Raw genomic sequence first — 15,000 nt, forward strand, 5'->3', positions numbered from 1 at the left:
TGAGACAGCCTACAGGGAGGAGGTGAGGGCCCAGGCAGAGTGGTGCCAGGAAACTAACCTAACCCTCAATGTCAACAAAATGAAGGAGCTGATCGTGGACTTCAGGAGACAGCAGAGGGAGCACGCACCCAACCACATCGACGGGGGCCTCAGTGGAAAGGTGAAAAGCTTCAAGTTCCTCGGCGTACACATAACTGATCATCTGAAATGGTCCACCCACACAGACAGTGTGGTGAAGAAGGCGCACCAGTGCCACTTCAACCTCAGGAGGCTGAAGAAATTTGGCTTGGACCATCACAAACCTTTACAGATGCACCATTGAGAGCATCCTGTCGGGCTGTATCACTGTCTGGTACGGCAACTGCACCATCCGCAACCGCAGAGCTCTCCAGAGGGTGGTGCGGTCTGCCCAACGCATCACCGGGGACACACTGCCTGCCCCCCAGGACATCTACAGCACCCGGTGTCACAGGAAGGCCAAGAAGATCATCAAGGACCTCAGCCATCCGAGCCACGGCCTGTTCACCCCGCTACCATCTAGAAGGCGGAGACAGTACAGGTGCATCCAAGCTGGGACCGAGAGACTGATAAACAGCTTCTATCTCCAGGCCATCAGACTGTTAAACACTCACCGCTAGCTGGCCTCCGCCCAGTACCCTGCCCTGAACCTCAGACACTGTTACTAGCCGGCTACCACCAGGTACTCTACCCTGCACCTTAGAGACTGCTGCCCTATGTACATAGACATGGAACACTGGTCACTTAAATAATGTTTACATACTGTTTTACCCATGTCATATGTATACTGTATTCTAGTCAAGGCCATCCTATTCAACTATTTCTGTACATATACTTTTCTATCCACGTATTCTTCAGATATACTACATAGTCTATCCACATACTCCCTTCCACTTCAAAGCGGTTTAAGAAGATATTTACTCAAATAGTCTGAGCTTCATGTGCCTCACCCAACAGCATGAGGTTGGCGCCTGAAACGGATCATTTGAATCTACAGTAGACATAAGCAATACTATAAAGAAATACAGTATGTTCGAGTAATCTTTACAGGAGGCTTCCGAATTACAGTTAATAACAGTATTTTTCAGCATTTTACCGATAATGCGGCGCAATATACAGCATGAATGCTGTAAAACACATTTATGGTATTATACTTTGCATCCTACAGTGTTGTACTGTTGAAATTACAGAAAAGTCTTAGAGTGTGGGCATCTGGTGTGTTGGAATGGGACTGGAATGTCCTTCTCCCTGAGCTCAGAGAGGCAATCTATGTGTGTGGGTTGGTGTGAGTGTGTGTTGGGTTTTACTATCCTTGTGGGGACCAGAAGTCCTCACAAAGATAGTAAAACAAGGGAAATTCAGGCAAGTGGGGACATTTCGCTGGTGCCCACAAGGAAAAAGGCTATTTTAGGGCTAGGGTTAGGTTTTAGGTTAGGGTTATAGTTAGGGGTTAGGGAAAATAGGATTTTGAATGGGAATCAATTGTTTGGTCCCCACAAGGATAATAGTCTAATAAAAAGCATGAGCTGGCGACACACCCAGAGAACATCACTTAGTGTAGAGGTGCTGACCAACGGAGAATAAACTGTCACCCTGAAGAAGGAACAGTGATGCCAAAACGTTGTGGGAGGATACCTGGTCAGTTGCACAACTAAATGCATTCAAGCGAAATGTGTCTTCTGAATTTAACCCAACCCCAAACGTGTGTGTGTGTGAGTGTGTGCTGAGTAATTGGTATGGAATCTGGATGGGCAGCGGGTGTCTTTACCTGCTGCCGTCACTACAGTCTCGACTGGTGTGATTTAGTTTAGTCATACCGTGGAGTGGAGGAGATATTGGGGTGCCTCTCAATAGTCTAAACGTGATTCATTTGTCCTTCATCTTCACTAATGCAAAAGAACTGGATTCAAATCAGAAGTTCATCAACAATTCAACTGACCTTTCTAGTCGACTTATTTTAAAACAACCTCCTAAATGAGCCGAGCCAAGAATAGGTGTTTTTAGAGAAGATCATGGCGACAGCAGATAAGGTCGGTACCTTGTGCTCTCTTCCGTGGTATGTAGAGAACAGTAATTGGTCTCCTGTTGAGGACATGTAGGAGTCTGCTCTAACTTCATTACTGACATGAAGGCTGAGTCCCAAATGGCACCCTATTAGTTATTTAGTCCACTACTTTTGACGTAGAGAAGTAGTGCACTATAAAAGGAATAGGGTACCATTTGTGACGTATCCCTGGTTGAGAACGTGTAGGAGTCTGCTCTAATTCGATTTACACAGATGAGATGTTCAGTGTTCAGTACTGGGAAATGGCTGGCCTGGCCACTAGCTTAGCTCTGGAGAAATTCACACCTTGGAGAGATCTGATGCTGTGCCCACAGGGCTATTGTAGTGTAAGTGTGTGTGTGCGTTATCTCTGGCTGTGTGCCCCTGCCTCTAGGGAGGGTGTTTATTGAGAACTGTGGAACAGAGAGGTGTGAGATGGACCAAACAGGACTGGGCTTGACCAGGGAGCTGTCAGCTATGTGTGTGTGTGTGAGGTGGGTTAACTACTGTAGCTTTCTGTAGCTTAATTACTGTAGTTTAACTACTGTTGCTTTCCGTAGCTTTATGTAGCTTAACTACGTTATCTTTCTGTAGCTTAACTACGTTATCTCTCTGTAGCTTAACTACGTTATCTCTCTGTAGCTTAACTATGTTATCTTTCTGTAGCTTAACTACGTTATCTCTCTGTAGCTTAACTACGTTATCTTTCTGTAGCTTAACTACGTTATCTTTCTGTGGCTTAACTACTGTAGCTTTCTGTAGCTTAACTACTGTAGCTTTCTGTAGCTTAACTGTCTATACAGTAGATTTACTACTTAAGCTAACTTCTGTGGCTCAACTTTCTGTAGCTTCCCACTGGGCACAAACTGGTTGAATCAAAATTGTTTCAATGTAATTTGTCAACGTATTGTGACGTGGAATATACGTGACTATTACTAATGTTCTATCATGAGAATGATTGTTGAGAGATTCACTGTTGCTATCGAAGTCATTCCAAAGGGTAGGTTTAACAGAGCAAATGAAATGTGACCATACATATTTGTATTATATTATTATTATGTACTATATCAATGATTTCGGACTATATAGCATTTTATTTAGTCCTATTCTATAACTTCAATTTTTGGTTGAGATGGAGACCTGAATCAAACATATAAATTATGAATTTGTAGACAAACTGGAATTAAAGCCAGACTAAGTCAGTGGCACAGATGGAACTATCCAAGCGGTAGATACATCTCCTATAAATGTAGATATTTGGTTGTGTTGTCAACCAAGCACAATTCAATATTACTTTTGTAATACAGTAAATAGAAAGCCGATATGAAGGTTTGCGCTCAGGCTAGAATGGAAAGTGGCCGGTGCGTAGGAGAAATCATATCTGTAGAGTTGCCGCAATACAGAGGACCGCCTGCTATTGAAGCGCGATAGATCTTCCACTTAAAAACTCCACACCCGCACGGACTTAATGTGAAATTGGACCTTGCATGGGGCGGCAGATAACTTAGTGGTTAAGAACGTTGTGCCAGTAACCGAAAGGTCGCTGGTTCTAATCCCCGAGCCGACTAGGTGAAAACATCTGTCGATGTGCCCTTGAGCAAGGCACTTAACCCTAATTGCTTATGTAAGTCGCTCTGGATAAGAGCGTCTGCTAAATGACAAAAAAAAAAAAATGCTTCTTGCAATGCTGTTTCTACACGCACCAGCAGTCCCTCCGCCTTGCCCTCGTTCAGCTTTTTAGCCTACTTGAATATTGCGTCCATATCTATTGCTTCTGAAATTATATCGTTATGTAGCCTAGACCGTTGTATACTGTATGTGACATTTGAATTGTAAATTTTTTATATTCTTCAACATATTCCTTGATAATATGCATTGACTCCCTATTCGCAAGTTTCTAATCAACTATCTGCTTGCACCTGTTGCACCTGTTAAGCACAGCAGGTGTGTCTTCAGTGCGTGTCTCCTTCACCTGTTTGTACAACACTGATGAAGGCAGAAGGCAGAAACGTATGCTCCTTTTTGAAAATAAATTGCACCTTGCACTTTCACCCTTTGTATCCATAGTATGGACTAAATTATGTATATTATTTTTGCATCTCATCCTCCTTGGGTTATTCCTTTTCATGGTTTTGAGTGTTAATACAGCAGATAGCATTAACTTTAGGCTATCTTACAAACTAATGTAACATTCAACCTTAAAATGAGTAACACATCCATGGCCACATTTTGAGGTTACTGTAACTATACATTTATTCTTGTGTAATCATATAAAGAGTGCATGTTCAAGATAGCATGAATAGGTTATCGCAGGTCTGTGGAGATCTTCACAATTGCGGTAATAATCTGTGCAGAATCTCAAACAGCATTGATCACTTGCACCAGGTACTTTTAATGTAATCTCAACTGTAATCCAGGTCATTTGGTTCTGCTCTTAGATTAAGCATATTGATATCACACTAATCTGTTGTATAAATAAACAAAATATCTGACATTGTATTCCCATTTGAACTTTTCGGTGCTTTTAAATGGTTGAAATCGCAGGGATAGACATTTGGGTGACAAGTTAACAAAACATCTGACATTGTTTTTCCATTGGAATTTGGTTGTGCTTTTTTTTTTTTTTTAAAGTCTGGAGCTAACTTACTATGAGCTAATAAGTACCTCCCAAAACCCTGAACCCAGAGCCCAGGCTTGAAGGGAAAGACAGAATAGTACAGTACACTCTGAGATATCTGCAACCTAAAAGGGTTCTTCGGCTGTCCCCATAGAAGAACCCTTTGAAGAACCCTTTTCGGTTCCAGGTAGAGCCCTTTTGGGTTCCACGTAAAACCCTTTCTACAGAGGGTTCTATGTGGAACACAAAAGGGTTCTACCTGGAACCAAAAAGGGTTATCCTATGGGGACAGCCGAATAACTCTTTTGGAACCCTTTTTCTAAGAGTGTAGTTCTGCAAAACAGTTTCACCAGAGAACGTGTGGCACCTTCTGTTTCCCCAATCTGTTTACAGCAGAGAATAGAACACATAAAGTCAAATACAACAGGAAACTCTTATTCTCCATAAATAATAGTTTTGGTTTTCTGCCTCTAACCTTTTATTTTCCCTTTCTCTTTCACTGTTTGTTTTATTCTAATCCCTTTGGAAGAAAACAAGTTATAAATGGGCCTCGTACAAAGAGCTTATTATAAACGCTGAACAAACAGAATCCTCTGTGTGCTGAGGACCTTGACCTCTGCTGGCTTGGAACATGGATCTCTGTGGCTCCTCTGTGTGTTGAGGACGATGACCTCTGCTGGCTTGGAACATGGATCTCTGTGGCTCCTCTGTGTGCTGAGGACCGTGACCTCTGCTGGCTTGGAACATGGATCTCTGTGACAGCCAAGTTCCAGGATTCTGTCCAATGGCGGCCGGCTGGTGGCCGGTGTGTGTGGGGATCTCCCGAGAGAGGAATGCTGGTATGAATAATTTACGGTTCTCTGTGTAAATGAGCCCGCTCTGCAATCAATCCCACATACCTAAACCCTGGAAGATCGACGTTCCCACATACCTTAACCCTGGAAGACCAGCGTTCCCATGTACCTAAACCATGGAACACCGTTATTCCCACATACCTAAACCCTTGAAGGCTAGCGTTCCAATGTACCTAAACCCTTGAAGGCTAGCATTCGAATGTACCTAAACCCTTGAAGGCTAGCGTTCCAATGTACCTAAACCCTTGAAGGCTAGCGTTCCCATGTACCTAAACCCTTGAAGACTAGCGTTCCCATGTACCTAAACCCTTGAAGACTAGCGTTCCCATGTACCTAAACCCTTGAAGGCTAGCGTTCCCATGTACCTAAACCCTTGAAGGCTAGCGTTCCAATGTACCTAAACCCTTGAAGACTAGCGTTCCCATGTACCTAAACCCTTGAAGACTAGCGTTCCCATGTACCTAAACCCTTGAAGGCTAGCGTTCCCATGTACCTAAACCCTTGAAGACTAGCGTTACCATGTACCTAAACCCTTGAAGACTAGCGTTCCCATGTACCTAAACCCTTGAAGGCTAGCGTTCCCATGTACCTAAACCCTTGAAGGGTAGGGTTCCTCCATCCCCCTCTCATCTCTCTTCCTCCATCCCCCTCTCATCTCTCTTCCTCCATCCCCCTCTCATCTCTTCCTCCATCCCCCTCTCATCTCTTCCTCCATTCCCCTCTCCTCTCTTCCTCCATTCCCCTCTCATCTCTCTTCCTCCATCCCCCTCTCATCTCTCTTCCTCCATCCCCCTCTCATCTCTTCCTCCATCCCCCTCTCATCTCTTCATCCCCCTCTCATCTCTCTTCCTCCATCCCCCTCTCATCTCTCTAACTCCATCCCCCTCTCATCTCTTCCTCCATTCCCCTCACATCTCTTCCTCCATTCCCCTCTCATCTCTCTTCCTCCATCCCCCTCTCATCTCTCTTCCTCAATCCCCCTCTCATCTCTCTTCCTCCATCCCTCTCATCTCCCTCTCCATCTCCTCAGTAGCATGCAAAGCCTTCCCTCCATCTTCCCCCCTCTCCCCCTCCTCCCCCTCTCCCCCTCCTCCCCCTCTCCCCTCCTCCCTTTCTCTCTTCAAACAGCTCTCTCGGCTGACATTAATGCCAGGAGTGATTGAGGACTCCAGGCAGAATATTAACACATTTTTATTTCCGCATACAGATGCTGCTGTGCCTTCTACATTCTGATTCCAGAACTCTGCCGTGTGGTGTACCTCCCCCTGGGGGACAATCAATCAACTTTGTATGGTTTCATTTTCTGTGGGTGAGAGCGAGCTGATCTCATAAATCACATCCAGATCCTCTCCTGTGAATTGCTGTGTGGTGTGATACTGTGGCGGAGGCTGTCTAATTGAGAAGACAGAAGGTTTGTGATGTTATTCAGAAAGTGGAGGGCCGTAGAGGCAAACGGAGGCAGGGGGGAGAGGTTGTAGGGGGGCAGGCAGCCTAGCAGTTAGAAGTTTGGGCCAGTATCCAATAGGGTTGCTGGTTCGAATACCTGAGCTGACAAGGTGAAAAGTCTGTTGATTTGCCCTTGAGCAATTTGTTCCGGGGGGCGCCGTACTACTATGGCTGACCCTGTACAACTGCACTTATTATTATTATTTTTTTTGGGGGGAGGCACCTCTGTAGGGGATGGTACAATGAGAATATGTTTTGGTGAGGTGTGCACACATCTTTTTCAGATCGATTAGTTTACATTGTGATTCAAATGAGCAAAGCATGCATTAATAATATCCCTCCTCCTCCATTGTGAACCCAATCTTAGTGGCATTTAGCACCGAGAAGAACATCAGCCTGCATATTAAATACATACCGCTTCCAAAAGCATCAGATTGACCTGCTATCCACGAGCAGTTTTAGCCAGTATGCTGGAGCTGGAAGGTCAGTTAAACAGATGTGACCTTAGTATACATATTCATGTTCTTACACTCACCAGTTGGTAGCCTACTGTGCATATAGACACCCTACTGCGCTGCAGCTGACCAGTGTTGGAATAAACTCAATGTGAGCTTTTGGCCTTAGAAAACACAGTATTCAAAATCAATAGAACTGCACAGAGTTAGGCAAACTCTGTTTTAAATGTAGAATGTTAATGACTGCCAAGTGTCAGGACAGTAGATTAGAACCTAGGTCACATTCTAGGGTTGGAATGTCATTGTGGTGGAGTGTTGGTTTCCAACATGGCGTTCTGATTTGGTCTATAGTTAGCTGGACCCCCTGTGGCTCTGGGCACGTAATAGTGGAATAGAACTACAGATGCCAGTCCTCTATGACATATCCCCAGCCACCACCCCCATCCTCATGCTAAGGTCACACCAGTCACAAGTCACCTCACCACAGAGAATATGACGTCCATGGATGCAGTTTAAAATAATTCCCACCAAAGGGATGTGGAAGCGGGGACTGTAACAGGCATGACAGAAAGCGGCTGCAACAGCTGGAGCATCAAACAGAAGCAGCACCATTAACTATTCATTTGAGACAGCCAGTGTGTGAGTGTGTCCCAGACTCCCACCCAGAAACAGGGGAACTATGTTACAACGACCTATTTATTTTCTGTGTCCCCTCTCTGATACATGGCTGCTGGAAGATATGAATTAGCAGCTGTAAGGGTTTGAACATGAACACACACACACTGCAATTGTTGAACAGGAACCTGGAGAGATGAGTTTAGACACACTAGAAGCTATAAGTGGAGCTCAGTATAAAACCCGTAAAAATGAAAAATCATATCAATTATTCACTGCAGGCTAGTTCTTTTTGGTTGTATTAAGTTGCAGCTACAATGTACGACCACATCTGATAAATAAATAAGGGGATTGGGTTTAAATATAGAACGTTACTTGGACGTTAAGTGATGGTGATTACTGATCCACTAGTAATGTGTAGGGGACAGAAGTGTGGGGAGAGAGATAAGGGAGGATGGAGAGAGATAAGGGGAGAGGTGGGAAAAGGAGAGGAGAGGAGAGGAGAGGAGAGGAGAGGAGAGGAGAGGAGAGGAGAGGAGAGGAGAGGAGAGGAGAGGAGAGGAGAGTCTTCAGAACTAAGTGTAACAGACTGCTGTGAAGTTAGGAGTTATTGATGTTATCTTTTAAAGCTAGGATTGATCATCCATGATATCAAAATAATAGTTTTAACCGTGTTTTGAGGCTATACAGTGTTTGTTTACGTTTCCATTGTTTCCAAACATTGTAGTCAAAAAAGCTTAGGGCGCTATTCAATCTGTATCGCAAAATAATTACAAATGTCAAGGTAATTTCCTATTGATCCAACATCTGCAGCGCTTCCTGTGAATGCAGTCTCCGCTAACATGGGAACATTGCCTTTAAATTTGTAATGCTGAATTTCCGCGATATGGATTGAATAGAGCCCTATTTTGGGATCTTAGGCATTCATATGTTATATTCTTCAAGAATCAATGGATACAAATCATTAATTTATAAGTCCAAAAAGGGGTGTAGCAACTAAGGAATCTAGCTTTAAAGAAAAACCTCTTGCTTTTATTTGACCTCAAATATGAAAAGAGTTACCTAGTGGCTCAGTCTTAGATACACACACACACACGCACGCACGCGCACGCACGCACGCGCACGCACGCACGCACGCACGCACACACACACACACACACACACACACAAACACAAACACAAACACACACAAACGCAGGCACACAGTGATAACTGAGGAAGGTTGACAGGGAAGTGTTTATAGTGGAATGCGTGTTTGTTCCCAGACAGGCGAGGAGCTGTCTTTCTCCCTATAGCCCCTGTGTTGTTTAAAGTTAGCACAGAAGACAACAGAATATTTTGTCTTCTGGTGAAGAGATGACGATGAAGGGATTGAGATGAAGGAGAGAAACGATGCATAATAGATCAGTTCTATCAGCTTCCTCCTCTATCTCTCCCCCCTCTCTCTCTCTCTCTCTCTCTCTCTCTCTCTCTCTCTCTCTCTCTCTCTCTCTCTCTCTCTCTTTTATTTTTTGATGGAGCCTCTGAGGAAAGTAGGCACATTGTGTATACAGTTTTTTCAATTTCCTTTGGTGCTGTTTTCACAAGTATGTGGTGAATTTTCAAAACTCTTAGTACAAAACTCATATTCAAAATGTCTCATTTTCAAAATGTTTTATTGTGCATTCATTTTGTTTGAAGACATTTTTCACCACACCACCATTGATCCAAAATGTATGTTTACTGTGAAATAACATGAGAACATTGATTTAATCACTGAAACACAACACATCGATTGATATCTTCTCAACTGAGTTATTTTAACAACCAGTTAATCCAATAGCAGAACTAATAGCAAATTGCCCTTTGAATGTAGTATGCTACAGTACTGTAAATTAAAGTACATTACGCTGTTTTCACACTAGGCAATACACTTACACTACCCATTAAAATGGACTGAACATCACATTTCCATCATGTCTATCCCATGGGTGATCAAAGCTGTGATCTTTGAAGACATCTTTCCCAATCATTGATGCAAAAAATAAATGTATTGTTCAGATATAATTACAACATACAGTAGGTGTACTGTAATCAAATTAAACAAATGAAACTGGGGTTAACTGTAATCAAATTAAACAAATGAAACTGGGGTTAACACGACTCAGGATATGACCAAGATGCAGACACAGGAGACGGAAGGTTCAATATACAGAGTAGTTTATTTAAAACCACAGGAGGCAGGCAAAGGGCAGGTCGAGGACAGACAGAGGTTCGTAACCAGGTCCAAGTCTGATAGGTACAGGACGGCAGGCAGGCTCAGAGTCAGGACAGACAGAGGTTCGTAACCATGTCTGAGTCTGATAGGTACAGGACGGCAGGCAGGCTCAGAGTCAGGACAGACAGAGGTTCGTAACCAGGTCTGAGTCTGATAGGTACAGGGCGGCAGTCAGAGTCAGGACAGACAGAGGTTCGTAACCATGTCTGAGTCTGATAGGTACAGGACGGCAGGCAGGCTCAGAGTCAGGACAGACAGAGGTTCGTAACCAGGTCCAAGTCTGATAGGTACAGGGCGGCAGGCAGGCTCAGAGTCAGGACAGACAGAGGTTCGTAACCATGTCTGAGTCTGATAGGTACAGGGCGGCAGGCAGGCTCAGAGTCAGGACAGACAGAGGTTCGTAACCAGGTCTGAGTCTGATAGGTACAGGGGCGGCAGTCAGGGTCAGGACAGACAGAGGTTCGTAACCAGGTCTGAGTCTGATAGGTACAGGGCGGCAGGCAGGCTCAGAGTCAGGACAGACAGAGGTTCGTAACCAGGTCTGAGTCTGATAGGTACAGGGCGGCAGTCAGGGTCAGGACAGACAGAGGTTCGTAACCAGGTCTGAGTCTGATAGGTACAGGGCGGCAGGCAGGCTCAGAGTCAGGACAGACAGAGGTTCGTAACCAGGTCTGAGTCTGATAGGTACAGGGCGGCAGTCAGGGTCAGGACAGACAGAGGTTCGTAACCAGGTCTGAGTCTGATAGGTACAGGGCGGCAGGCAGGCTCAGAGTCAGGACAGACAGAGGTTCGTAACCAGGTCTGAGTCTGATAGGTACAGGGCGGCAGTCAGGGTCAGGACAGACAGAGGTTCGTAACCAGGTCTGAGTCTGATAGGTACAGGGCGGCAGGCAGGGTCAGGACAGACAGAGGTTCGTAACCAGGTCTGAGTCTGATAGGTACAGGGCGGCAATCAGGGTCAGGACAGACAGAGGTTTGTAAATCAGGTCCAAGTCTGATAGGTACAGGGCGGCAGGCAGGCTCAAAGTCAGGACAGGCAGAATAGGTCGGAACCGGGAGAACTAGAAAACAGGGACTAGAGAGAACAGGAGTACGGGAAAAAAAAACACGCTGGTAGGCTTGACAAGACGACCTGGCAACAGACACACAGGTATAAATGCACAGGGGATAATGGAGAAAAAGGGCGACACCTGGAGGGGGGTGGAGACAAGCACAAGACAGGTGAAACAGATCAGGGTGTGACAGGGGTCACATACAAAAAAGTGTGGAATCACTGTCACTTTGGATAAAAGAGTCTGCTATGTAAATGGCCGGTATTACGGCACTGTATTGGCCAATGCCATTCTAGTAAAGCAGTGCATCATTAAGACCCCAGGAACTTCATTCTGGATGTACAGTACCAGTCAATGGTTTGGACACACCTACTCATTCAAGGGTTTTTCTTTATTTTGACTATTTTCTACATTGTAGAAGAATAGTGAAGACATCAAAACTATGAAAGGACACATATGGAATCATGTAGTAACCAAAAAAGTGTTAAACAAATCAAAACATATTTTATATTTGAGATTCTTCAAAAAGCCACCCTTTGTCTTGATGACAACTTTGCACACTCCTGGCATTCTCTCAACCAGCTTCACCTGGAATGCTTTTCCAACAGTCTTGAAGGAGTTCCCACATATGCTGAGCACTTGTTGGCTGCTTTTCCTTCACTCTGCAGTCCGACTCATCCCAAACCATCTCAATTGGGTTGAGGTCGGGGGATTGTGGAGGCCAGGTCATCTGATGCAGCACTCCATCACTCTCCTTCTTGGTAAAATAGCCCTTACACAGCCTGGAGGTGTGTTGGGTCATTGTCATGTTGAAAAACAAATGATAGTCCCACTAAGCCCAAACTAGATGGGATGGCATATCGCTGCAGAATGCTGTGGTAGCCATGCTGGTTAAATAAATCACAGACAGTGTCACCAGCAAAGCACCCCCACACCATAACACCTCCTCCATGCTTTACGGTGGGAACTACACATGTGGAGATTATCCGTTCACCCACACCGCGTCTCACAAAGACACGGTGGTTGGAACCAAAAATCTCAAATTTGGACTCCAGACCGAAGGACACATTTCCACCGGTCGAATGTCCATTACTCGTGTTTCTTGGCCCCGCGGGGAATGGATCAGCTTAATATTGCAGATAGATTGTATCTTCTATCAATGTAATTGTCTGCATCACTTCCAATCCCCCATGTTTTTTAAATATTTTTTTTATATATATACTCCCCTTTATTACTTTTCAACCCCACCATCCTTTCCCTACTTGGAGTAAATTAGTGAACAACAATGCCCAGGCCTCTACTTCCGGTCTATAATTACTATCTACACCTTATGGACACAGTTCATTTTACAATAATTATATTATATATATATATATATATATATATATATATATATATTTTTTTTGGTCCTGAACTTCTTCTACTCTCAACCTCTCCGATCATTTTCATGATGTCCATCCGGTTTGCTTCTATATGCCATATCTTTCTAACTGTGCTCTTTCCCAAAAGCTCCCAACATACAACCTATATACTTATTATGGACACAGTATGCTTACATTATTAGATATCTTTGTTATTATTTGTTGTTATTTGTTATTAGTCCCATCCTTCAACTCTATTCAATACCTCCCATCTATCTCTTAACACCATCCATATAGGATTTCTATTTGCCATATATATTTCAACCGTACTGTGATGTTTTACAAAAGTTCTGAACCTTTCTATTCTCATTGCTTCTACAGATTGTGAATTAAAAATAAACATTTTTGCTAAAAGTATTATTATATTATTGATTGATTGACTATGACTTTTCAGATCACCCAGTAATGCTATCTGCAAGGTTAGTTCCAGGTAAATATTGCAATCCTTTAGCCATTCCTGGACCTGTGTCCAAAAACAAGCTACAAATGGACAGAACCAAAACAAATGATCTAATGATTATGTCTCTTCACAGCAAAATCTGCAGAGCTGGGAAGATTGTATCCCCCATATAAATAACATTCTATTGGTAGCAAGAATTTTATATAATAATTTAAATTGAAAGATTCTAATTTTTGAATCCGTTTTGCGTGTCAGTTCATAAACACTATGCCATGGGATCGGTACGTCAAAGATCTCTTCCCAACTATTTTGCAATCTATATGGGACGGCTGTCAATCCTTTGGTCCTTAAGTGAAACTGATATACTTTTTTATTTATCACAGTTTTCCTTAACCAATTATGTTCTTTAATGCAAGGCCGACTGACAAGTTCCTTACTTTCTCCCCCTTCCACTTTCCTCTTCCACTTTTGCGGTAAGGCTGCAATTATTTGGTTGTAATTTTGGGTAGAGCAGACATTTCCATATGTTTTTGTTAGCTGCATGTGCGACATAACTCCACCAGTCCTACCGATGATATCATTTACGAAGATTATACCTTTTTTAAACATTCTGTCAAAAAATAAAGATTTTTTGTCAATTAGTATATTTGAATTTAACCACAATATTTGTTGCATTATTTGTTCTGTCGTTTCTGGAGGATTCAATTGAAATTGCAACCAACTTTCTATGGCTTGTTTTAGAAATAGTGACATTTGGGAGATTATTTCCTTTTCAAATAACTGAAAGTGAGAGGTTGTAATCTGAATAAAGGGAAAAAGGCCTTTCATCACTCTCCTTCTTGGTAAAATAGCTCTTACACGGGCTGGAGGTGTGTTGGGTCATTGTCCTGTTGAAAAACAAATGATAGTCCCACTAAGCCCAAACCACATGGGATCGCGTATCGCTGCAGAATGCTGGCGTAGCCATGCTGGTCAAAAAGACACGGCGGTTGGAACCAAAAATCTCCAATTTGGACTCCAGACCAAAAGACAAATGTAAGGTCTAATGTCCATTGCTCGTGTTTCTTGGCCAAAGCAAGTCTTTTCTTCTTATTTGTGTCCTTTAGTAGTAGTTTCTTTGCAGCAATTCGACCATGAAGGCCTGATTCACACAGTCTCCTCTGAACAGTTGATATTGAGATGTGTCTGTGACATGAACTCTGTTAAGCATTTATTTGGGCTGCAATTTCTGAGGCTGTAAACTCTAATGTGGTCCTCTGTAGCTCAATTGGTAGAGCATGGCGCTTGTAACGCCAGGGTAGTGGGTTCGATCCCTGGGACCACCCATACGTAAAAATGTATGTGCACATGACTGTAAGTCGCTTTGGATTTAGCGTCTGCTAAATGGCATATTATTATTAATGAACTTATCCTCTGCAGCAGAGGTAAATATGGGTATTCCGTTCCTGTGGCGGTCCTCATGAGAGACAGTTTCATCATAGCGCTTGATGGTTTTTGCGACTGCACTTTTAAAGTTCTTGAAATGTTCCGTATTGACTGACCTTCATGTCTTAAAGTAATGATGGACTGTCGTTTCTCTTTGCTTATTTGAGCTGTTCTTGCCATAATATGGACTTGGTCTTTTACCAAATAGGGCTATCTTCTGTATACCACCCCTACCTTGTCACAACACAACTGATTGGCTCAAACGCATTAAGAATAAAGAAAAACCCTTGAATGAGTAGATGTGTCCAAACTTTTGACTGGTAGTGTATGTTTACTGTATATGGGATGCATTTGTTACATACAGTACATCTCTGATCTTGTCAATATCAGATTTTT

General features: G+C 43.3%; 1 protein-coding gene and 1 long non-coding RNA gene across 3 annotated transcripts in view; both read left to right on the forward strand.

The window, feature by feature from the left end:
- The window catches only part of cpne5b (copine Vb), a 213,174-nt gene that overhangs the window by 8,626 nt on the left and 189,548 nt on the right, over positions 1-15,000 (forward strand). The window lies entirely within an intron of this gene.
- On the forward strand, positions 2,460-6,882 carry LOC121574768. The gene is made up of 3 exons (XR_006002255.1): positions 2,460-2,556; positions 5,209-5,518; positions 6,741-6,882. It is a non-coding gene; the product is annotated as an uncharacterized LOC121574768 (long non-coding RNA).

Source organism: Coregonus clupeaformis, chromosome 10 (genome assembly GCF_020615455.1).
Source record: "Coregonus clupeaformis isolate EN_2021a chromosome 10, ASM2061545v1, whole genome shotgun sequence".
Lineage (NCBI taxonomy): Eukaryota > Metazoa > Chordata > Actinopteri > Salmoniformes > Salmonidae > Coregonus > Coregonus clupeaformis.